The sequence below is a fragment of the Pipistrellus kuhlii genome, unplaced genomic scaffold, assembly GCF_014108245.1.
Source record: "Pipistrellus kuhlii isolate mPipKuh1 unplaced genomic scaffold, mPipKuh1.p scaffold_m20_p_2, whole genome shotgun sequence".
Lineage (NCBI taxonomy): Eukaryota > Metazoa > Chordata > Mammalia > Chiroptera > Vespertilionidae > Pipistrellus > Pipistrellus kuhlii.
This window is the reverse complement of record NW_023425515.1, coordinates 10222859-10249804: the sequence shown is the minus strand read 5'-3', so window position 1 is coordinate 10249804 and position 26946 is coordinate 10222859.

Here is a 26946-nt window from a genome sequence, read left to right as displayed (position 1 = left end):
AAAACAGGTTAATTGTGAAACTTTTTTGAACATTTGATTCTAAAATGTTTGCTTATTTGATGCAACATTGGAGGTGCAGGAAATGCTTCCCCCGTGGATGGATGTCACAATTGGAGTGGCAGAGCCTCTCTGGTGCCCAGGAGACTTCTGTACCAAGTCCCTTGCACATGAGATTATTTCTGGGCTGTTGCATACTCATATAGGGAGTCCCTGTCAGGAGTGATGTTTTCTTGATCTTTTTTTAAACTTCAATATTAACTAAAACATTTTTTTTGCTCTCATTTAATCTAACATCTTCCAATGTTCTCCATATGTCAACTCCCTTATCCCAGCGATCTGTTGAACACGTTACTCCATTGTGATGCTGTTGTTGTCACTGGTATGAATCAATATTCAAATTACATTCAAGATGCTCTCATTCATTTGCCTTCAAACTATTGGCATAAGGAATGTCCAATTTAAGCAGGTAATTTGATATATCATATAAGATGGTTAAAAGTTAAATAAAGTTGCAACCTATCAAATATATTGTTATGGCATGCCCACTGTGTTTTATTCACAGATTGTGGAACATTTACCATGAGATATATTAACTTTTATTTTGGAAAACAGGATTTCCCATGGCTTTGCCAACCTGTCAATATAAACTAGATTACATTAACAATTAGACCCAACTTGCATTACCTCTTACATAATACAAGACCTGGTACCCCTTTCCACATCATATAAAAGTTCCAGAAGAGCAGTTCCTTATCTGTGTTATTAACAAATGTTTTCTTTTTTTCTGGAAGATTGCCTGGCTATCATTATCTCTAAATACATATATGTATTATTAGTGAAAATGTGCTTCTATATGGTGGATTCCCTTTTCATTTTGTTGTTGATTGATTTTGCTGTACAGAAGCTTATTAGACTGATGCAGTTCCATTTATTTTTTCCCCTTTATTTCCCTTTCCCATGGAAACATATTGGAAAAAAATATTGCTCCTAGAGAAGTCTAAGCTTTTACTACCTATGTTTTCTTTTAGGATTTTTATGGTTTTGCCACCAATATTTTACACATAGCATGTTTCAGAATAAATTCAGTAACCACTTTGATTTTGATATTATGAGATATTCCAAGGGCAGTCAAAGTTTAGTTTAACTCAACACGTATTCCTTGACCTTTTACCAGGTGTCTGGCACTGTTTTAGGTGTTGAAGTAATAAAGGTAAGAAAGAATTTGCCTTCCGAAAGCCTGAGATGGAAAAGAATCTCAGCAGAGATGCTGGAGAGTATATGTGGGAGGTGGAAGGGGTAACGTTGGAAATTATCATTAACTGATCATTTACTTCAATGGAGATAATTTCAATAAAGCATTTCCATTTCTGTCTATTGTATTTTGGAACACAGGACAGTCAGGTTGTAAATGCATTAAAAATGTTGATGGCTAAAATAACAAGTTGAAATATTATTATTATTATTATTATTAGTTAGGCTTGTGTTATTATCATTTTAAGTAAGATATGATTTACTCAGAATGTTTAACCTATGTTGTCTGGTGATAAGACAGCTCTACATGGGTCCTTTAAATTACAGTGTATGACAGCCTATACCAGATGCTTTAAAGGTGTGCCTGCCTCACTTATATTTTATCATCAGGTTGCCTATGTCTTTTTCTAAACCTCATACCTGCTGCCCTTTCTGAACTTCACACCCAGACATTTTGGCTCCACTTGTTTTTATATCTCCTACTACCTATCCCTTTGATATGATAAGCACTTTGAACCAAACATTATGAACTTGGCTTTCCTTCAATTTTGTTTAAATTTTTCAATACAGTTTTATTGTCTGAGGGTGGTGTGACTTTTTCCTGATTTGATAACATTCATAGTACTTTATTAATCTGATTCTATCTGTCCTGTGTGTTATGGCTCTTCTTGGTTTACTCTGAACTTTTGGACAATACTCAGATATAATCTATTATCCATTTGAGATAGAAAAAAAGCTTTCAAAATGCTTTCTGATTTTGCTTAATGCAACATATTACACCTATGTGAATGAATTTAATACTTTAAATAAATGATCTCTAGTGATTGTTTTTACTTATAGCAAAAATATTAAACATTGACATTAGCCACTAATTCTGAGTCAGGATATTTCTGGTTATAATACTTTGACAAGTCCCAATTAATTATTAAATTTACATATCAATATGACTAAAATAACCTTTGTCTAACTCTTTGAGGGTATTGTGAATTGTTGGCATGTGGGATTAAATTTTTATTTTTTATTTTTTTCAGCTTGGTAGTGAACGTAAAAATATTGTATTATTACATCATTATCTATTTTGAAGACAGAGACTGCAAAAATTTCAGAAATGTAGCAACTGTGCTAATTGTTGATAGCATTTATTCTTAGACTTATGTCTTACTCTCATTAAAACAAGATTGTGAAAGCTTAGATCATCCTTTATTTCCTGAAGGTCGTTATCCATTTCTAACTACGGATGCATTTTTAGGTCTAACGAGATTATGAAAGAATTCCCCAGGCCTGGCTCAGTTCCATAAATTTCCTTTCTACACTCCCACAAGGATCATTCCTCATAGCACTTAGTAGAATGTGACTCATCAATAGCATATACATTGTTGCTGCCCCCTTTTCTGTGCTTATAATATGGGAGAATTGGCAGCGCCTCTCCAATTTCTATTTATTTTCTGAATTACTTTCCACACTCTTAGGCTATCATTTAAATATTTAAAATAATACACTTAAAATGTCCATCTATTCATGTATTCAACAGCTATTTATTCTATCCCCTACTATGCACTAAGAATTGCAAAAGTTTGTAAATTAATTGCTGTTCACTTTTTTATTTTCTTTATGGAAAGCTATAGAAGATTCATAGAGTGAGAGGATGAAAAAGGAGAAGAAAGGATAACCAGAAATTAACTAGTTCAATTTCCTCTTTTTGTGTGGCTTTACAAATTATATCATGGCAGCCCATATTAAGTAACATGTCCAAAGTCAACATAGTCACTACCAAACAGAATGATTAAGAGAAATCCAGATCTTTCAATTCTTCATTTGTAGTTTTTCTCTAATAATACAACACTTTATAAATGTATAGCTGAATTAAGCCAATACTTATATCATTTATTAATCATCCATTTATTTCTACAACATATTTAGTGGATGCCTATTTTAAAGTGAAAACTATTACATGGACTTGAAACACAGACTAAATAAATTACACAACATGTGAAAGATTATGTATCATGGAAAAACACAAAGCATGTTAAGGGGGATTTTGAGTACCAAAACTTAGTTTGCTGAAATTTTAAAATGGCATTCAAGGGTTTTCATTAAAGAGGTGACATTTTAGCAAAGCATCGAAGGAGGTGAAAAAGTTCACCTGGTAGATCATTTCAGGAACAACACCTGAGGCAGTGGAATCAGTCAATGCAAAATCCTTAAGCTGAGTGAGAGCAACAGCCACACAGAGACCATGGTAACAAGAGCTGAGAGGGTGAGAGAATAAGTTATAGGAGAGGACGTTTGAGAAGTGGTGGGCAAGCCAGAGCAGATAGGATTTTTCGATCATCAGAAGGAATTTGTATTTTACCCTGGATGGAAATGAGAACTGCTGCAAGGTTTCATTCCATTATTTTTCATTCCATTACTAATTACAGTTATATTCATTCCATTACAATTATATTCATTCCATCATAATTACAATTATATGAATTCCATTACTAATTATTTTCTTAAAAAGTGAATGTGAAGGCACAACAGTGGGCAAAGGTAGACCAGCCTGTTGGCTCCTGTAGTTACCCCAGCTTTTCATGGACTCTTAACAGAGGAAAATATTCCCTGTCATCAAAATTAGAGCACAAAAGCTCTTATCTATAGTTAAAGAAGAGGGGGTTCCATGACATCTCAGCTTCCAAACATAAACGAGACTGCCAGACAAGCAGTGAGTACAATGTCATCCAGAGAGTGTGACTTTCAGGGGGGACACTAATGTAGATCCAAGGTCAGAGAGGCTCTTCACAGCTGGAGTTTGCTACGAACAGCTTAGAATGGGTGACAGTGAAGAAAACGCCAGGGTCCTTTTATTGACTTTAGAATATTTTCCTTAGATCTTTCCCCCTCCTTTTTTGAGGTATGACTGGCAATCTAAAAATATTTATATTAAAGGTGTACAGCATTTGATATACATATACTTTTTGAAATAATCATCAAGATCAAGGTATTTAACATATCATAACCTCACATATTCATCATTTTCTTTCTTTTTGAGGGTGTGGTGATAACACTTATGAGCTACCCTCTTAGAAAATTTCAAATATGTGACACAGTGTTGTTAGCTATAAGTGAGTGTTGTTCTCTAGAACTTACTCATCTTGCATAAATGAAACTTTGCACTCCTTGACAAACATCTCCCTTTCTCCCCATTTCTTGGCTACTACCATTCTCCTCTCTGCTTCTATATCTTTGACTATTTTAGATTTTTCATATAAGTAAGACTATGCATTATTTGTCTTTTTTCATCTGGCTTATTTCATTATTTTACTTAGTGCAATATCTTTCAGGTTTATTGATGTACAGATAGCAGGCTTTTCTTTTTTTTAAGCTTAATATTGCAGTGTGTGTGTGTGTGTGTGTGTGTGTGTGTGTGTGTATGTGTGCTACATTTTCTGATTCAAGAAGAAATGGAAAGTTTGACAGACCATTAATTAAAGCAGTTGAATCTGTAATAAAAACTTTCCACCAAAGGAAAATCCAGGACCAGATGGTTTCATAGGTGAATTCCACCAAACATTCAAATAATAATCAATATTAATCCTTCTTTAAAATCTCCCCTCCCCCCAAAAAAATAATAGAAGAGAAAACTCCCTCAAACTCATTTCATGAGACCAGCATCATCCTGATACCAAAATTGGACAAAGACACTACAAGAAGAAGACAATATCCCTGATGACATAGGTGCAATAATCTTCAATAAAATACCAGTACATTGAGTCTAACAGCATATTAAAAGGATTATACACCATGACCAAGTAGGATTTATCCCTGGGATACAAAGATAATTTAACATATGCAAATCAATCATTGTCCTTAAACCATATAATCATCTCTTTTTCTGAAACCCACACAACCAGATATGTTGCAATTTAGAATTTTAGAGACCCCTTTGAGAGCAATATGCACATTACTGTGTATATAATGCTCCTAGTGGGGTCAGTTATCAATCATAGCATGATGTTCACAGAAAAAATCATATGAATCTTTCACACTAAGTGGGGGAAAAAACAACTATAAATAACCTCAAATCTATTCACTCCTTAAGTCAAATATTATCACCTATTGAGTTACAAAAATAGTTTCATTTTTTAGAGGTTTTAGTATGTTATAATCATGGATTAGTGGTTGCACACCTTTATTTTTCTTATATTTTTATCTAAGTTTCTGCAGATATATAGTCAGTTAATCTAAAACAGCTTAATAAAATAATGAAAATGTACTTTGTGGTTTATGGCCTTAAATTAATGCCTAATATTAGATGATGTCTTGACATCTGGTTAGTTCAGGTTTACTTAATGAATTAGAAAGCCATTAATTTTTTTTTAATGGAAATACTTTGAGAAAATAGTGATTTAGTTGTCATGCATAAAATATACAAAAGCTAATTTCTCAGGATTTTAATCTAATCTCAGGTTTTATATTGATAGATTTGGAAAGAACATATTGTACCCCTAATTTGCATCTGAGCACTAAACAATGAAATGTAAATAAAAGATAAGATACGTCTAATTGAATCTTTTTTCATATTTTGGTAGTTTATGGCAGCGTGTGATTTTGGTGGTAGGAGAAACATAAAATGGACATTCTGATATATGTTTTATTGATGCCCAGAGGATGACTTCAAAGTGTACTTTATGTTGCCATAATTTTAGGGCGTGGAAGACACTTGTTTTCCATCATTTTTATGATGTATTATTCCAAAATCTCTGAACAAGGGAAACTTTAGTTGCTTTCCCCAAAATATAATTCACTTGCCATTAGATTTATTGGGGGAAAGAGGCTGCCTATTACACATCTTCAGTTTTTTTTGTTTGTTTGTTTGTTTGTTTTTTGTTGTTGTTTTTTTCATTCTGAGCTTTATTGCTATTGAATTTAAACATTTGTAAAGTAGACCTGTAAAACATGGTGTTATGAAATATTTGTTCTATCAATATTTTCCACCAGTATAATTTTAGAAATGCAAAGAGTTATTTTTAATTATTTTTACCTGTCAAATACAATATTCTTATTAATATTGTGAGCAGGGAAAACATTCAATAAAAATGTTCTTCTCTTTATACATTTTTATAAAAAATACAGAAATAAAAACACATTCTTTACAACAGAAACTATTAACAATTTTTTATTCCCTACATAAATGTATTTCCCAGAGCCTGTCATTTCAGCCAATAGAAAAAGCGTCTCAAATTTAGTCATGTTTAAAATGCTTCCTAGTATTCCTTAAATCCTAAGGAAGAAAAGGCAATGCAAAACTTTATTAAATATATGTATTAGCAGATATTTTCATCTATCTTTGTCTGCATTTGTCTCAAGATCAATATATTTATGTTTGCCATAACCTATTTGGCTCAGTGGATAGAGCGTCAGCCTGTGGACTGAAGGGTCCCAGGTTCAATTCCGGACAAGGGCATGTACCTTGGTTCCGGGCACATTCCCTATGGGGATTGTGCAGGAGGCAGTTGATTGATGTTTCTTTCTCATCTATGTTTCTAACTCTCTATCCCTCTCACTTAATCTCTGTGTAAAAAAAAAAAAAAAAAAAAAAATCAATAAAATATATCTCTTAAAAAAAAAAAAACTTTCTTTATCCTATAAACATATGTGCTCAGTATTGTTTTCCACATATTTTGGCTGTAAACATATTTACCAAGTTACCTCTTATTTTTCCTCAGACTTTTCAACATTTTCTTCCTCATTCTTTTTAATCTAACCATTTGCCCTCTCTGTTGACACTGGTCTTAGAAAATTCTGTATGAGACTATCAAGACCATTTTTATATATCAGTTCTGCCAACTTCACTTTGTAGTCCTGAAGATATATATCTTGTATTTAAAAGTGCTTGGAAACAGCTGATGCATCTCTTTTTTCCAAGATGATGCTAAAAGTCCCACCTGATTTAATGGACAGAATAGTTCTTTACAAGTTATGTTGTAAAAATATTCATTAACATTGATGGAGAGTGCTACTCAGACAGCAAAAAATGTGTCTGTAAAGCTCATTAAGATTCAGGAGCTCAAATACTGCAACACAGAGCTTAAAAACTCCAGTGAAATTCAACTGCATTGGTACTATTAAAATTACATTTCAAAAATAAAATTTGCTATTAATGTGACTTGTTTCTAAGTAACAATTTGTTTTTTGTCATTTTAAAGCATGTAAAAAAGTTTCACCTTGAAAGTGGCATTTTAAAAATGACCCTCAATTTACATGAGCTAATAAGAACTTAAAATGATCTTGCTTATAGCCCTTGAGTTTGTAGCATAGCATGCTATTTAAAATTACTTTACACTAAGATCTTTTTCTTAAATTATAAAAATATTTCAGGCTTTCTATTCTTCTAATATATTTATGATGAACTGTAGAGTCCTCATAAGATCCATCAAAAATGATATTTTGAAATTTTTTGACAATAAACTTATGCATTTATTTTTTTATACATGTAATTTTAATGTTTCCGCCATTATCTGAACGTCACTACTCACTAAATGAACACATGTCAATATTTTAGACCAAATAAGTTGAAATGATAATGTTATATATGAGACTAAGTGGTACAAGTTTTATTACCCTTGGAGAAAAATTGTAAAACTTTTTGCTATGTGTTAAAAACATTATTATGGATTAAAATGTTATTTTATGAAAAATTTTATGTTCATGTCAATCCTGTCTTGTCATAGTGATATAAATTTTATTTTCAAAAGGCAGAAAACACTAAGATTTTTCAACATTAATAAATAATTAAGAAATAAACTAGAATGACATATTGTAAGGGCATTACATCTTAAAAAGTCAGAGTCAAACACTCTTCACTGTACTTATCAGTGAGGCAAACTCTATGTCCTCACTTGTTGCTTGTGGGAATGGGCTCCTTGTGATATCCCAAGAAAAATAATTTCTGAGACTCCCAATGGGAGGATGAGATATTATACAATAGAAATATTGTTTTCTATGAATCAAATCCTTGAGTTTCTAAAGTTTCACTTCCCTTTGTCTCCACAAGGAAGAATTATAGCTGTGGATTCAGAGAGCTAAAATCAGAGTTGGTATCCACAGTTTTTGCTCCATGATGAAGCAGTCTCTAGTCCCACATAAGGTTACCTGAATATTCATTCCCAACTGAAAGCTATCAGTCCCATCCCTGTGGGATCCACAGGACCACATGGCTATGGATGGAACATGGACAGGAACAAAGCCAAAGGAACCAGAGAGCCAAGAGAGCCATGGCCCAAAAGAGAAAACCCTTTTGTTTGGCATTTACATATCCCCAAATTTTCATAGGCTTGTGCCTCCTCCAGCCAATGATTTCTGCTCCCAGGTTTGACTGACAGGCACCTCTCTTAGACACCCCATCTTCACTGCACATTCGTCTATCTCTCCTTTGTTGGATCCCTTCTTCCAGAGATCTGTGGAGAATGAGCTGGTGGTTCCCTGGAGAGTGTGAAATTGCAGCTTCCTTGTGTAGCTGCCCAAATGGCAATGCCCATTATTTCTAGTCTTCCCTTTTGCTCCTTCCCTATTAATAAGTAGCTAATTAAAACTGTATAATTTATAGTTAGCAAAGCTAATATTCCTACAATTTGACAATTAGTAGACTTTCTCAAATTCTGCAGAAAATGATGAGGAACACATTTTAAAATATTGGATTGGGTCTCACATCATAATAATAAGTCTTTCTCCTCAAAAATTAATTGTGCATGAGGGGCCCAAAATATCGAATCTTTGTCAACAAACATATATTTGAGAGAAAGTAAAATCTTTCTTTACATACTCAATTACCACATTTTTATCTCTAATCACTTATAACCCTTCAGTGCCCCTTTTCAAAGAAACTTATTTTGGTTTGTTTATTTAGTTTTCTCATTTAAACATTTTGCAACTGTAAGTAAGTAACTAAAAAGGTTAATCAAGTAAATGACATTATAGTGAATTTGTGTTTCCCTCCGTTTTTAGGTCATTTAATTTTGAGTAAGTTCATTTTAAGGTCATTTTAATTTTAACTAAACATAAACTAATCATATTCTTTAAATTCTCTATTAATCAAATTCTTATTTGAGTGCTGAGTTAAAGAAAAAAAATTAAGATATCAGGGTAGTTCTCTTAAAGCTATGGCTAGTTTATATCAACCAAGGCCGTAAAATATGAAGTGATGTTAAAAAGGAAAAGAAAATGAATATAAAAAAAGGACACTGAGTACATCTATATGAGAATTTTCCAAGTGTTACCACACTAATAGATATCTGATGGTCTTACTTCTATCTTAGTTATTTCCCCCCCGCAAATGTACAATTACTGTTAATATTACATGAATATTTATTTTTAACATATTTCTATTGACTACAGAGGGAGAAACATCAATGATGAGAGAGAATCATTGACAGGCTGCCTCCTTCACACCCACCATGGGAGATTAAGCCTGCAACCCAGTCTTGTGCCCTTGATAGAAATTGAACTAGGAACCTTTCAGTATATAGGCTCTCTATTCAGTGAGCCAAACCAGCTAGAGGATTAATCACAAGGAAGAACAACAGCCTGAATTATTGGAATGGAGAGTCTAGGTCAGTGGTCGGCAAACTCATTAGTCAGCAGAGCCACAGTTTGCTGACCACTGAGCTAGGGCATTACATGCATATTTAAAAAATCTGATCTGGTTAATAACAGCAGAAGACAATGTATCTAAAATAAAAGCACAAAGGGAGAAACTGTGCCATTCTCACAGTGAAAGAAAACAAAACATTGACAACAACAACAAGTCCTCCTGTCTGCTCCTCTAACATGTAAATAACATACGGGAGCCTATCTTTATAGCCCTATTTCCTTACAGACAGACAGCATCCTTTTCCCTTATTCTCTGACTTCATACTTGAGCTCACATCCTAATAAGTTGACTTAAAGACTATATCATTTTTATTGTCATCCTTTTAAATAAAATATACTGTCTTAGTCTGTTCAGCCTGCATTAAAAAATACTGCAGGCTCTGTGACTTAAGGAGAAATTAATTTTCTCCCAGCTCTAGAAACTGGAAAATCTAATATGAAGGTTTCCTGGGGGATTCAATTTCTGGTGGCAGCTCTCTTCCTAATATGCTGTATCTGAGAGGAGAGAGAGAGAGAGAGAGAGAGAGAGAGAGAGAGAGAGAGAGAGAGAGAGAGAGAGAGAGAGAGAGAGAGATCTTTGTTATCTCTTCTGTAGGAGTGAGAATCATCACCTCTTATTTACTCTAAAAGCAGCACAAATTCTATCAGATTAGGGCCCCACACTTATAGCCTCATTTAATTTTAATTACTTTCCTACCTTCAAATACAGTCACACTGAGTGGTTAAGGTCTCTACATATATGGCTTGGGGAAGGGGTGGGGAGTTAGTCCAAATAGTTAAAATTTAAAATATCCAGGAAACATAATCTTTACATAAATTCTTCCTCAACTCCCTTGGGTCTTATTTTCCAAATGTTTTCATTTATATTATTTCAACAAATATATAAGTAAAGACTATGTCTTTAATAATATTAAGGATACAGAGAAAAAAATTAAACTATTTCCTGTTTCCGTAAGACTGATACTGTACTATTATTTATGGTTAACAACATGCACTTTGGTGCCCAACAATCATATGTTTGTATACATATTCCAGGTGTCTGAGTGTAGGCAAGTTGTTTAATCTAGGTAAGCCTGTTTCCTCACTGTAAAATTGAGAGTAATGATAGTCTATTCAGAGACTGATCAAGAGAATTTTGTGGACCAAGCCCTGAATGAGGTCAGCATGGTTTCTAGGGTGCATTTGTGTGTGTGTGTGTGTGTGTGTTTTTGTGTACAATATTGTTGATTTAAAAAAAAAAAACACACAGCTTGTCAGACTAGTATTAATAATGATAATATCAAAATATTTGTGATGGGAAAGGGTAACTTAAAAATATATTTATTTCACCATTTCCAGTTCAATAGAACTTTATTTAAATCATTCAAGGGAAATTATAATCGATTTTTATTTTCATATTTGTAGCATCTCATGCTGATACTTTTTTAAAAGCATGAGGGAATCATCCTTCATATGTAGTTTGTCATATTACTGTCTGCTCTCATATCCTTCCAAACTATTATGTTTGGTGGAGAGAGCCTGGACACCATTCTTTGCAGCCATAACTCTTAGTCACCTCTCAGTTTTGTCATCCCTTATTGAATCTTCCGTCACTGAACTTATTAATTAACAATTTAACAGATGATATTTTCCTCCTCCGAGTCTGCCCCACATTTTCCACAAAGCTCCTTGATCACAGTGTGAAAAACCAGGCCACAGACTGAGACTAGAATTTGAGAATCACTGCTTCATCCTGAGGTGCACTGTTCCTGCTTAGAATTCAGCGCTGGCTTCTTCCCCTGGAGCCGCCTCGCTGACTGGTAGTTTGTTATCCACAATGACACTTAGCGATGTATCTTCCACACTTGCACATCTTGCATTAAAAAAAAAATTATTTCCTTCTCCAATTATATTCCCCTTGTCTTATCTTTAATGCATTTTGTTCTTTGTGTTTTTATACTCATGGAATTCTCATTAAATTGTCAGCATATCCTCTTAGTTTTAAGCGACTTCCTTGCTCTCTCTTGCTGTTTAATGTTGTCTGAAGATTCAATGAGTACATCTGACATTCTATCATGTCAATCTCAGAGTTCCTTCTATTGGATGGTTCATAGCCCAACACTGACCACACACTTCTGATAAGACTTTAATTAATGCAATGATCAGCCTGGCTACTTTCAACTGGCTACAGCTTGAAATTTGAACTCATGGTTTTACCTAAAGAGCTCTTAAAAATTTTCAGTGGCTCCACAATATCTAACAAATTAAGTCCAGTTTACTTTTTTCTAATATTTGTCATTGTCCATTATTTAACCACTACATGTTTAGGTTTATTTTTCACTACTTTTATAACCTGTGAAAAGCAGACTGTGTCATGCTTACATGGAAAGAGGAGAACTGGGATAGAATCCAGGTTTCTTTTTTTAATCTTTCCTAAGATTTTTTTCACCTATTCAATATGAAATGACAATGGGCCAGTCATTTTACAAGTGCTGGAGACACAATACTGTAAAGATATTATGATGCTTGTTTTAGAGATAATAAACACTTAGGATATTAAATGTGAATAGAAATTAATTGGAGAGGAGGAGAGAATAAGCAAGCACAGAAAGAGGGAATGGAGTGGACAAAGGATTCATGAAAAAAAAAATGAATAAAATAAACCCTTTATAAAACTGATGGGAATTTTGGATGTACAATACAAGAGTATCATGAGATGTTATAGGAGAGGTCAGCTAATGAAATGCTTTATGAGCTAAGATGTGATTTTTGATTCTAAAGTAAGCATATACATGGATTTTTGGGCTAGATACTGAGATTGGTAGTACAAAAAGAAAATCTTGTTCAGAGGAAGCTGAAGTTTAGTTTGATTAGGTTGAAATAAAGATTCAACATTATTTCCACTGGAAATGCCAAACATTTATTTGCTATAAAATTATGGCACTTGTTCAAGATTAGAGATACATTTTTGGAACTCATTGCATACATATGGTAATAAAAGCCACACTTCTGGGTGAAGTGTCACAGTGAGGTTGGCAGTCTGGGACTGGAAAATTATTTTGGGGTCCAGGACTCATAATGCTTCTTTGTTTTATTACCTATTAGACATAGCCACTATGTTGGACACTGTAATGCCCATCAGATGCCTACCATTGAAGGATTTGTTTTCATAGTTGTTCGTGAACTGTTTGGACACCGTTGTCCCCCTATGGGGTGGGTTGCCAAAGCTATAAAGAGCTGCCTCTCCCAAGGTCTTATGACCTCCTGGTGTTACCTACAGCCAGTAATTGATCAACACAAGGATATAAAGCCAGACCACTTCAACCCACCATGGGACTGTACTGAAGGGCAAGTCTAGCTCCATAGATCTCATGAAATTCTAGAGGCTATTGTAAGTGCTCCACTTCAGTTCAACTTCTTCCTCCATCCAAACCTGTTTTCTCCTCCTATCTTCCACTGTGGATGACTCAAAAGGCACAAATAATTTATTATCTTGCATGTCAAACTTCATTTCAGTATCTCTGTTGGGGAACTCAACTAGTGATAACCACCACTCACAAACATTTCTGATGGTCCATGGTAGCCTTATCAGTTGTCTTATTAAATTCCAACCAGCAAAAATGAAGGAAAAAAAAAAGAGTTTAATTCATTCTGTGTTTCGGCAATTGCAAAAGTCTTGCATGCTTATCTCCCATTTTCCAGAACTTAGTTTCAAAACTATACCTCTCTGAAAACCAGATTCAGAAAGGTAATTTTTATTTCTATTGTCCATGGGCCTAGATAAAATAAATTCTGTAATAACTTCCTCCCTTCCTTTATGATGAGAAGCTACCTTAAGCATTGGTTAATCATATGAGCATGCCAGGGAATTCAATTAGGAATCTCAAGAGTAGATGGAAAATGAGGAGAATACATTCTTTTAACCATGGTTTAGTCCTCTTAGTTTTCCACAGAAAAACATAATAATGTTCTATTTGGCTAAGGGTTTCCTGATGTTGAGAGCTATTTTTTTTGCTTGTTTTCAAAAATAAATTGTTTTTCTGGGAACAGATTATTTTTTACAAATTGCAATAATTAGTTCAATTCAATGCACTTGTACTGATTTTATACATGATCATAGCATGTATTCTGCTAGGCACTACAATAGATGAAATAGGTTTGCATGAAGTGACATTAGAACACAATTCACTTTGAACTTTTGCATTTGCCATTATAAAAAAAAAATAAGCAATCTTTTTCTCAGGATATTTACTGCTATGCATGCTAATATCTATGCCTTATCTTGCATGTCAAGCTTCATGTGAGTATCTTTGTTAGGGATATCTATGCCTAAGCTATGCTCTGTCCCATGTGAGGCAAAAATTTTAATTAAAGAGCTATATAAGCATATAAAGAGTTAACAAGCAAGGGCGATATTATATATATATATATATATATATATATATATATATATATATATATATATATAGTAGCCCATTTGATGGCACCTAGACACTGAATCTCATATCATGAATAGGAACTTGTAAACATCTAAATTCACATACTTGTCATGCCACAATGATGCCATGCCCAAAGATGTCCAGGTCTCTGTTTGCATGAATATCCATTCTCATTTGAAATTATAGTTAAGTATAGGCCAGCTGCTCTTACAGATCTAAGATTTGTGATTTCAACAAAATATTTCAAAATGTATTTACATTTTCAGCCATTATTGTCTAACATACCATTAACTCAATATCATGAATCCAGATTGACATGTCACATACACTTGTAATATAATTAATCACCAATTAAATCATTTGTATTTTCTCTCCTCTCTATCAATTTTCAGAATCCTAGATAAATTTTTTTCAAATATTATTTCCTTTGCATTTTGGATCCTCCTGGTCCTTGATTTGATTTGATCTCATGAAATTCTGCTTTCATTATTATATTTTTACTCTTTTGGCCAACACTTGCTAGACATTGTCCTTGACAGAATAGGGCTGTAATGTGCAGAGGCCCACACAGATACCAGCTCTTAGGGATTTGTGGGAAAAGCTATCTTCTAAAGATATGTACAAGTATGATTTTCTGACACTGTATACTTCTTTCCATGTGCAAGTTCTCAAATAGTAAAGATTTTCTTGACAGTTTCTTTTTAATACACCAGGTTAGGAAAAAACACACATTAACTCTCTCATTATAAATGTGTGCCTCACATGTTGTGGTAGGTTGAATAATGAACACCTAGAAGGTATCCACAATCTTAAAACATGAAACTTGTGAATGTTACCTTATATAATTTTTTTAGAAAAAGTATTTTGCAAGTAAAATTAAGTTAAGTACATTGAGATTGGAAGGTTATTCTAAATTATTGGAGTGGGCCCTAAATACCATCTCATGCATCCTTATAAAAAGAGATGTTTGCATCAGACTACAGAAGAAGAAAGCTGTGTGAGCAAGCAGAGGGAGGTAGAGTCAGTGAGAGTTTTGCCACTGACTTTGAAGATGGAGGAAAGATCTAGGAGTCAAGGAATGCAACACGAGAAGCTGGAAAAGGAGAGAAAAGAAATTCTCTGTTAATGTGGCCTAGTGGATCTCTTGTACTCAGCCTATTGAAATGGATTTTGGGATTCTCACTTCCAAAACTATAAAAGAAAATATTTATACTAGAAGCTCAGTCCACAAAATTTGTGCATGAAGAAGGGGGCTCCCCTCAGCCCAGCCTGCACCCTCTCCAATCCGAGACCTCTAGGGGGATGTCCAACAGCGCTTTAGGCACGATCCCAGGGATCAGGCCTAAACCATCAGTCTGCCATCCCTCTCACAATTCAGAACCGCTGGCTCCTAATCGCTAACCTGCCTGCCTACCTGATTGCTCCTAACTGCCGCCATGCACCAGCCTGATAACTCCTAACCACACTGCCTGCTGTCCCCAACTGTCCCCCCTCCCTGGCCTGGTTGCCCATAACTGCTCCCTTCATGCAGCCTGCTGGTCAGTTGTTTGCTCATCCCTCACTAAGCCCCTGCTGGCCTGGTCACCCCATGCAGCTGCTGTGTGGTTGTTACTACTACTATTTGGTTGCTTGTCTGGTCATGAGGGACCTGGCTTTTTATATATATTCAGATTGTATTAAGCCATGAAGTTTGTAGTCATTTGTTGTAGATGCCACAGAAACTGTTATAGTGGCCACGTAAAAAAGTGTGCTTATCATAACTGGCCTTTGTGATCTTGTCCTTGTGGATCTTAGGATATTAAGAAAATACATTTTTATTTTGGTTTCAAATGGAACCAATTATCTGTTTTTTATTTGTTGCCTTAGTTTTTCAGATGATTCTCACCTAAAACTTTGAAAAATAATTCTCATATAAAATCCAGATATCTAACCAGGGTATCAAATAATTCCACATTGAAGCTCTAAACAAAATAATCAGGATTGTACAAGGACACTATGTCTGTGATTCCAGCACAAATTAGGTGCTATTCCCCTCTATCTCATCTCATTCATTCTTTTACATGATTTTCATGTAGCTGTTCCATAAGCATGTGTTTTGCTAAAGGAATAAAGTCTAGATTCATTTGAAATTTTTAAAAATCTTGTGCTTACATTTTCCTGGTACTTTTATGGATTTCCCAGTTCATTAAAAAAAAAAAAATTAGGTGACACAAGGAGCAAAATTATGTTGCTTTTTCTCATTTTAAAATGATTTTCTTATTTTATTTTCCAACTAGACATATGCACCATATTTTAGAGAATCAAGCAGGCAAAACATAGCTTCACATGTTGAAGATTAAAGTAAATAGGACTAAAATAAATAGAAAAATTAAACTGAGTTTTTAAAAGTTAACTTGTTACATATGTAACTTTCAGTATGCAACAGAGTAACTGAAACACTAATTGATGATAAATCATTTAATGATTGACTTTATTGCCTTCTTTGAGCTCCAGTATAGATTATGTTAACCTCTATTAAAAATCTTTTTCCATTTAACATTTTATGATGACAGAAATCCTTTACTGGCCCATTTGAGAATCCATTTAGTTTTTCTTAATTTTGCCATTAGCTACTTACTTAGCACAACAAATGAATATCTAATAATTTATTATAATAGTGAAATATGAGCCTTTTTTAATTTTAAAAGACTGAAGTCATTAAAAACTACATTCTTAGCTAAAAGTGCTTTAGACAAAAAGCTGACCATTGGTTTTCTCCTTGATTCCCTAATACACTTCCTTACATGTCCATGGCATTTTTTCTTCTTCTTCTCAGTATTCTACCATCACATTCTATCACTTATCTTTCTGAAACCATTCAGCTCAAATAGCTTTAGATCCCTACCCCGCATTTCCTACGGACCTTTCCCTTATTTATTAGTTTGATTGTGATTGCTAATATGAATATGTGATTTTTTGATCTCCTTTACTTGTGACTAAAGAACACAAGCCATTCTCCATCCCTACCCAAACTCTAGGTTTCCTTATTTTTTCTACCTTAGTTCTTTACCTGTGTTTTCTAAGTATGTTTCAGTTTGTCCTACCTTAAAAGTAATTATATATATATACACACACACACACACACACACACACACACACACCTTATTTTCTGGCATATAAGACAACTTTTGAAATGAAAAAAAATCAACCGAAAATTGGGGGTCATCTTATTATATATGCTGAGTATATCCCGAAAAACATCTCGATATGCCGCTAAATGAATTTTCCAACTCGATCGCACCAATCACTGCAAGGCTACTCAGACCGCCTCTCTAACTCAGCCAATCCAAGCAGGCTTTTTATGCATGCAAATTATACGTGTTCTGTACCCGAAGCTACACTGTGTTCTAGTAAAAAGCCTGCTCAGATTGGCCAGAGTCAGAGAGGCGGTCTATTAAAAAAAGAACTGGTGTTGCCTCGGAAGTGGGGGGTAGTCTTATACAGCAAATATAGGCCTAAACCTATGTTTTAACTGTAAAATTAGGGGGTCATTTTATATGCTGGAAAATACGGTATTAGTTTTGACCAACTTTTTAAACATATCTCTTTTCTCTTCCTCTTTTTTTTTTTAAATAAATCTTTATTGTTCAGATTATTACAAATGTGATCCTCTTCCCCCCCTCAATTGCTCCCCTCCACCAGGTTCCCACCCCACCCTCTGTCCTTTCCCCATCACCCATTGTCCTCATCCATAGGTGCACATTTTTTGTTCAGTCTCTTCCCGCACCCTCACTCCCCTTTTCCCCGAGAATCATCAGTCCACTCCCCTTCCATACCTCTGATTCTATTATATTCACCAGTTAATATTGTTCATCAGATTTTTTTAATTCCCTTGGTTTTTAGATTCACTTGTTGATAGTTACGTATTTGTTGATCATAATTTTTATCTTTATCTTCTTCCCCTTCTTAAATAACCCCCTTCAGCAATTCATATAATTCTGGTTCGGCAGTGATGAACTCTTTTAGCTTTTTTTTATTTGTGAAGCTCTTTAACTGTCCTTTGATTCTGAGTGATAGCTTTGCTGGGTAGATTATTTTTGGCTGTAGGTTCTTGCTATTCATCACCTTGAATATTTCTTGCCATTCTCGTCTGGCCTGCATGGTTTCTGTTGAGAAATCAGCTGACAATCATATGGGTGTTCCTTTATAGGTAACTACCTGCTTTTCTCTTGCTGCTTTTAATATTCTCTCTTTGTCTTTTGCTCTTGGAATTTTAATTATGATGTGTCTTGGTGTGTTCCTCCTTGGATTCCTTTTGTTTGGGGTTCTGCGGGCTTCCTGGACTTGTAAGTCTATTTCTTTCCCCAGGTGGGGGAAGTTTTCTGTCACCATTTCTTTCAATATTCTTTCTGTATCTTGCTCTCTCTCTTCTTCTGGAATCCCCATAATTCTGATGTTGTTTCGCTTGAAATTGTCCCAGAGGTTTCTTACACTAACTTCAACTTTCTGGATTCTCTTATCTTCTCCCTTCTGCAGAGGAGTGTCCTCTGGCTCTTTGTGTTCTAAATCTTTGTCTTGATTCTTGTGATCTTCCAGTCTGTTTTTAGGACTTTGTATAATATTTTTTATTTCAGACAATGTTTTCTTCATTTCTTGTTGATCCCTTATTATTTCTAGTTGCTCCCTTTTCATATCCTCATAGGTCTCATTTATTTTATCGGCCTTTTTTAGGATATTGTTGAATAACCTTATAACTGTAGTTTTGAACTCAATGTCCAATCTTTTCTTTTCCTCCATCTCCTTCCTTTGTCTCCTTCCTCTTGTCTGTATTTTAGTTGTTTCCCTGATTTGATGGAATAGCTTTGTGTTCTAGGTGTTCTGGTAGAGCCCAGTAGCACAGCCTTCCCAGTTACCTGCAGTGGACAGTCTTGGTGTAGCCCTTTGTGGGCTGTGTGTGCAGTCTTGTTGTTAAGCCTTGCTTATTGTTGGTATCACTGAGAAGCTTTGATCTCCAAACCAATTGGCTGTGAGGATCAGCAGAGTCTCAGCTAGGAAGGCTTCTGTACTCTGCTTGGGTAGGGCGGGGTCTCGGGGTGGCACAGACAAGCTTTGGTTCCCTGTCAGTCTCGCCTTAGAAAAGTCCTGTTCATGGAGAGTTTTGGAAGATTGGTTGCAGGCGCACGCGCACCTCTTTGGTAAAGGCACAAACAAGCTTTGGGTTCCTGCCAGTCCCTCCTTAGAGAAAGCCAGCCTCTGGGAGAGCTTCTGTGCTCAGCCAGAGATTGGGCGGAGTCTCAGGTTGGTGCAGACAAACTGTTTTCCCTTGGGCTCCTCCCCAAGTCCCGCAATAATGGCCTCTGGCTTCACACACCCCTGAGAGATCTCTGCCCACTGCCTGATCTGGCCTCTCCCTGTCTGGGGCCGTCTATCAGAGCAATAGGGTGATTCTGTTTTCCTCTCGAACAAGAAAGCCAGTTGCGCGTTAGCTGTCTGCCCTCTCTGCGCACTGGGAGTAAGCCAGTAGCGAACTCAGCCCGGCCCGCCCTCTCCACGCTCCGGAAGTCCGCCAGCAGCAATCTCTGTCCGGCCCTTCCTCTCCGTGCGCCAGGAGTAAGCCAGCTCCTTTTCGCACACACAGTTCTCTGTACCTTCACAGTTCCTGAGGTTCAGCGTGCCTTCTCTCTCCTTCCCAGATGGCAGAGCCTCCTCTCAGCTAGCCATCTGGTGCTTCAGGGCAATGCCTCCCCTGTTTTTCAGTTCTAAATTCAAATTTGTTGTGGTAGACTGCATTCGGGTGTCTACCCTATGCCGCCATCTTGGTGTCTCTCTCTCTTCCTCTTTTGAAAGTATAGAATACCTTGTCACTTCGCTGATTCATCATCTTCTCACTATTCAAGCCCTTGAAATCTGGTTTATGTTTGGATCATTTTTTATCTGTATAGTCATTTCTTGTTCCTTAATTGATTCTTTCTGAATTATCTTAGAATTCTTTGTTTCATGTAAAACTTTACCTCTGAGATTAAATTAAATAATATATGAGGTTAAATAAGTAATTTATGTAACAAAACTATAGCTATAAACTACAAAATAAAAATGAATATACAAAAGTAATTTGGTTTATGTTTGGATCATTTCTTATCTGTATAGTCATTTCTTGTTCCTTAATTGATTCTTTCTGAATTATTTTAGAATTCTTCTCTGTTTCATGTAAAACTTTACCTCTGAGATTAAATTAAATAATATATGAGGTTAAATAAGTCATTTATGTAACAAAACTATAGCTATAAACTACAAAATAAAAATGAATATACAAAAGTAATAAATAATTGTAGCATATTTTATTTATAACAATTATTGTTAACAACATTTTATCATTTTTTCCATTCTCAGTTTAAATCTCGCCTCTCCTAGATTAATTATAAATATCTACTTTGATTTCTGTGTTAAGATTTAGACATTTTTATTTTCAGCTATATTTCCATTTGGACAGGACCCCTTTTGATATTTCAAACTTAACATGTAGGACTTTTGCTCATCTCCATTTAGGGGAACAATTATGAAACAGCATTTGCTTTCTCTGGCTTCTCCCTTTCTACCAATAGAATCCTCCTAGACAAAAAACTTAAATGTCAGCATTTCCTTGGACTTAAAAGCAAGAACTCTGGACCCAAAATGCAGGAGCTTAGAATTCTAGCTTTGCTAGTTATTATTTTATTTTGCGATCTTAAGAAATGTATTTATTGTCTTTGTTCCTTAGTTTCTGCATCTCAAAAGTTTGGTTAATAATAAAGAAGTTATCACATATAGTTGTTCTGTGAATTAAAATCTATAAAACTTAGGAGAGTGTACAGCACACATAAGCAATACTATATAGGAGTTAGTTATTAGCGTGCTCTTTCTCCCTCAGTTACTCATTCACAATCCTGATAATTTTCATTAGTAGAATTTTTGTTCTCACAAAAATAAAACTGAATCTAATTTCAGAAAATCTAGACCTGGTCCCAATTCCAAAGCTCTGGATTTTTGTGTCAAATCACTTAACTTTAAAGAAAGTTAGTTTGATGTTAAAATGTACAGGTATTTAAAATTTTTATTTTGTATTTATACTTCTTGTTAATATTGTTCTTAACTTTTTAAACAGTTAATACCATGTAATTTAGGTTTAGAGACCATGGGATAATCTTGGAATCTCAATCACGTCAACCAAAATTAAGTAATTGCAGGTGAATTGTTTAATTTACCTGAGCTCCCCTTTCCTCTTTACTAAAATGGTGTCATATGGTATCTTTCTTGTAACACTGTCAGAATGAGTAATGAGTCAGTCAAACACTTATAACAGTGTGGGACATATTGTAAATGTGCTTGTGATTCTTATTAAAATAAACAATTGCATGCTTTGTTTCTTCTAATTTATTTTCAGAATATGCTAAAAGAGGCTTGTTAAATCAATAAAGTGTGCCAGGTAAAAATCAAAGCATCTGGATGAAATTTACACATACATTTTTTTTCTTCTTGAATCACCTGTGTCATTAAATTTTATGTTTTAATAATATACAGCACTCTCAGGATTTTTTTTCAATGAGATCATGGTTTATGTAAAAAATAAATAAATGAAGACATGCATTTAATTTTTAGAATGAATTCCATATTGATGACTGCTCTCAGTATTGTCAATGTTTTTAATGTAGAATATGTGGAATAATGTAGAAAATATAATGATTATTATATTAATATAAATGAAAAGTTAATTGCTTCAATCTACCTGAAATTACTACAATATGATTTCACAGCAACCAAGTAATTTATTGCTTTACCAATATTTTTTTCTGTGTTAGAAATAGTATTATTTAAGTTATTGATAATAATATGCTAGAAACATGTGAGGTGTTTGACATAAAATATTTAAAAGTTCACATTTAAATTGAAAATTATTTTAATGGATTGTTCCATTTTTAATTGTTATCTAAACTTGCCTCTAAATATTTTTTTAATATATTTTATTGATTTTTTACAGAGAGAAAGGGAGAGAGATAGAGAGCCAGAAACGTCGATGAGAAACATCGACCAGCCGCCTCCTGCACACCCCCCACTGGGGATATGCCCGCAACCAACGTACATGCCCTTGACCAGAATCGAACCCGAGACCTTTCAGTCCACAGACAGACACTCTACCACTGAGCCAAACCGGTTTCGGCTCTAAATATTTTTTAATTTTACAAGCTTATTAAGTGTTATATATTATTTCATTTTTTTTTCTCATTTATCATGTATCAGAATCTCCCCCAAAATTTATTTGTTTATCATTAGTATACATAATAATTATTATACAGAATAATGAAATAGTTCATTTATTCTTCATTATTATACTGGATAATGAAATAATTAATCAAATTATTTTCCAATATTTGCTTAGTATTATTATTATTTTTTTACTTATTAAATATAAAAATTATGTTACTATAACTACTAGCAAATATTTTCTGAGCCTGGACTAGTTGAAAAAATGTACATATAATACTTTTCCGGTATTTTTTATCACATATTTTTAAATTTATTTTAGAGAGGAAGGGAGAGGGAGAGAGTGATAGAAATATCAATGATGAGAGAGAATAATTGGTTGGCTGCCATCTGTATGCCCAACACTGAAGATTGAGCCTGCAACCCAGGCATATGCCCTGACTGAAATTGAACTGTGACCTTCTGGTTCAGAAGTCTACACTCAACCATTGAACCACACTGGTTGGGCTATTTTTCCCTTTTCCCCCCGAATTTTTCTTTTATACCCAAGAATTTAAAATAAATGTTGATATTATCATATTATTTACTAATATATAATATTGCAAAAAAAAGTTCCTGTCAAGGAAACATTTGACTCAACAGACCCTTAGAATTTTGTCTCTTGAAAATCTAAATTATATTATCTTACCAACTTAGTCCATGAATACTCATGAGTATTTGTATATATATAAATAAAAGTATTTGCGTATGTAAATAAAAAATAAGAATCCATGCAGTTCAATAAAGCAGTGACTGCTTAGAAAATTATTAAGTATTGTAGTTTGGAGGTATATATTATATTGATAACAATTATTTGGTCATTCCAGAATTGTTTAATGCTAAGATTATTATTAATATTTTCAATATAGCTTTTTCTTAACAAATATTCCCTGCAAGGCAAAAACTATCATTCTGTGGTTTTTTTTTTTCTATGTTAAAAATAATGTTATGATGGGTTACCAATAAAAGGCACCAACATTCCTTACAGAAAAGCCATTCCATATTTGCCTTTGGAAACAAATATTGCAAAGTAGAAGATAAGTATGCAATGTGTTGTTCCAAAAAGCAAGAAATGGTTCAAATTCTGATGTGAATGTGTGAAAATGGCAAGAATCTCTTGAAAATGTGTTTCCATGGGCCAAATATAGGATAGATTGTTTATTAAAAATATATAGAAAGATATTTAAAAGTTATTAATGGTCATGGATTTTAAACATTTGAGTAGCGAAGGTTTCAAGGATCCATTATGATGTTTTAACAAGGAGAGGAGGAGGGGAAAGAGAGACTTCTTCTTCACTAAACAATGAAAGCTACTATGCAGAAGAAGAGAGACAGAATTGGCAAGGTCACATGGCCTCGCCACCATGATGGACTATTCATCAATGAAATAAAATGCATAAAACTCCTTTGGGGAACAGGATATTTGTAAGAAATTCACAGCATCTTAAGGTATCACTTTACAAATCACTTACTGATTGCAAAGATTTAAAATAATCATTTACAATGGAATAATCTGTGAACAACACCTTAGGTTTCATCTATAACTTCAAATACATACATATATTTATATTATTGATGCTATGACATCTGGAGCCTGACATTGATCATTGAGGGCCTGCCCAGCCCAGGTTTAGCTAGTATTTCCTAGAAATAATAAATGACTTACCAAAGGTGTACCATTCACATGAAAACTAATCCACAGCCCACACCCACCTTCCCACACCTGCTTAACATTTCTCTTTCATCATCTCCCCCCTGGGCCAGGAACCATACAACTTGGGACAATCTGTATACCCCAGAGCCCACAAACATTATTCAGACTAGTCAGTCTAAGCCTACCTACCCTAACTCACCCATTCCTTCCCTAGGAAGCACAACAAAGGACCCTGCCATGGTTTTCCCATCCCTTCTGCCTCCTTACTGATCCTGGACCTTCCCCATATGATACGGCAGGTCTCCTCCTCTTGGGAACTGTGGCTAACAAACCAGTTTTTAGTGATAATTCTCTCCTGATCTGTTGGCCTCACTGTACCTGAATAATAATAGCACTGATATTTTATAACAATTGGCACACTGAGCAGGATGGTTTGGCTCCAGAGTGGAATGGTATATAGCATAGGACTGTTCCTGGTTTGACCAAGACTTAATTTGCTTTTAGAAGTAGATTTGTCTTTTGACTGCATTGTGATTTTACATTTTGGACAAGAACTAGAATGTTAATTCTCTTTTCTTAGGGATAGAGCCTTATATAGTACAAATTACATGAACTCAATTTATAAATTATAAATTACCACAAATTATTACTACATCACATGAGGGGGAAAGCAAAGTTGATGTGTAAATCAGTCAATATAGAAATATTATAAACTAAGTATCATTATGATTAATAAGACCTTTAAAAGTCATCATCTGATGTACAAATGCTCCAAACACTAATACATCATAGCTATTTGGTCATTATCTCCATTTGATAGATGAAAAAACCTGAGCCCTAAGGCTGCTAAGTAACTTTCCAAGATAGTATAACACGTACAATTTCGTTTGGTTTCAGTATCCCTTCTCTTACCCATGATGCCATACTGCCTGACTGCCTGCCAAAACCCAAACCGTTTTGCCATGATTACCAATAATAAGGAGGTGGTGCCTGGCTGATGTGGCTCAGTGGTTGAGCATTGACCTATAAATGAGGAGGTCACAGTTCGATTCCCAGTCAGGGCACATGCCTGGTTGCAGGCTCAATCTCCAGTGTGGAGCGTGCAGAAGGCAGGCAATTAATGGTTTTCTCTAATCACTGATATTTATCTCTCTCCCTCTTTATTCCTTTCTGAAATAAATAAAAAATATATATTTTTAAAAAGAAGAAGGTGGTTATCTCCTGGGAAATGTTAACTACAGTGAACACTGCATGACATGGCATGGCATGTGCTAGATAAATGTACTGACAGCAGTTGTGGTCAGTAAGCAACTGAGCCAGAGAAGACCATGGGCTAGGTTAGCAAGGGAGATGTGGCAACAGAAATGGTAATTGGTAAACTTTGGATAAGAAATAGTTTTTATAAAATGAAGGTAAGAGGAAAGGGCACCCCAGAAATAAAGATGACAAAGTAGGAATGTAAAAGTACTTATTTAGGAGCCAAACTGGTTGAGATAAGGATTTTTAGGTCTAGGAACTGAGGGAGATTGATTTGGAAATACAGTCCTGGAGCAGATTGCTAATGGTGTGAGGGTGCAATTGGATGCAATATTGTAGAAAATGGAAGAATGGTTGAAAGGAGTTATAGTAAGCAAGAAGTATTTAGAGAATTAATCTGATAGTTTTTAAGTGCTTTTTGAGCAGGTGTACTGGGAAGGCCTAGTTCCTAGAAATCATTGATAAAAAGGATCATTTTACCAGTGTAAACATGCTGGTAGAAGCAGGTATTTAAAGGAAATATGGATGCTTTACAAAATGTACCAATAGTTCAGCAGAAGCTATTAATTTGTGTAGAAGGAAAGTGAGTTTTTAAAAATAGGTTTTTGGGATTAACTAAATGGAAGAATATGGTACTATTGAAAGAAACAGGATTCTCCATATCTACCATGGAAAGTGGGCTGATGCACAGTGCAAATTAAGGTTGAGTTCAAGGAAGATATAACTATTGGTAATAATAAGAATAATAAGAATCAAGTGGAAGTTTTGCATGCTCATCACTAGAATGTCTGGAAATTCTTTTTTTTCTTTTTTCTCTTTTTTCCTTTCCTCCCTCCTTCTCTTCCTTTCATTTCCATATTTTCTCCTTTTATCACTATTTTGCTTTCTCACCATTTAAAAATTTATTCATCTAAAAACATAAATATTCATTAAACATGTAATCTGTAAATGTGGTTTATTTTATTTATTTTGGGGTCAGTAACAACCTTACAAGTCAGTTGAACACTGAGATAATGTATTTGAGTTTCAGATCATGAAGGCTGCTAGTTTAACCTGATCAACTACCACCTCATTTACATAGATGACAAAAATAGCTTCATTATTAAGATAAATTAGAAATAAATATGTCTTATTTGGTGCAATAAGTAAGCCTCTAGTATCAAAACTGTCTATTGTATAAAGTTTATTATTATCATATATCAAAAATGAAAGAATGTATGTGTGTGTGTGTGTGTGTGTGTGTGCATGATGTGTGTATGTGTGTATGTGGGTTTGGTGAATGTGTAGGGACCCAAAGACAATCACTGTGTTATGAGTCAATTCTTCCTAACAGCTGAGACTTAGGCTTGATGGCGATTTGAACTTATTTCTTCTATTTGGAATAAGATGAGCAACTTAAACTCACATTTTCTTGTTAAACCTGTCCCCCCCCCAATTAATAATATCCGTTTATTCCATTTTGCAAGAATGTTTAATGTT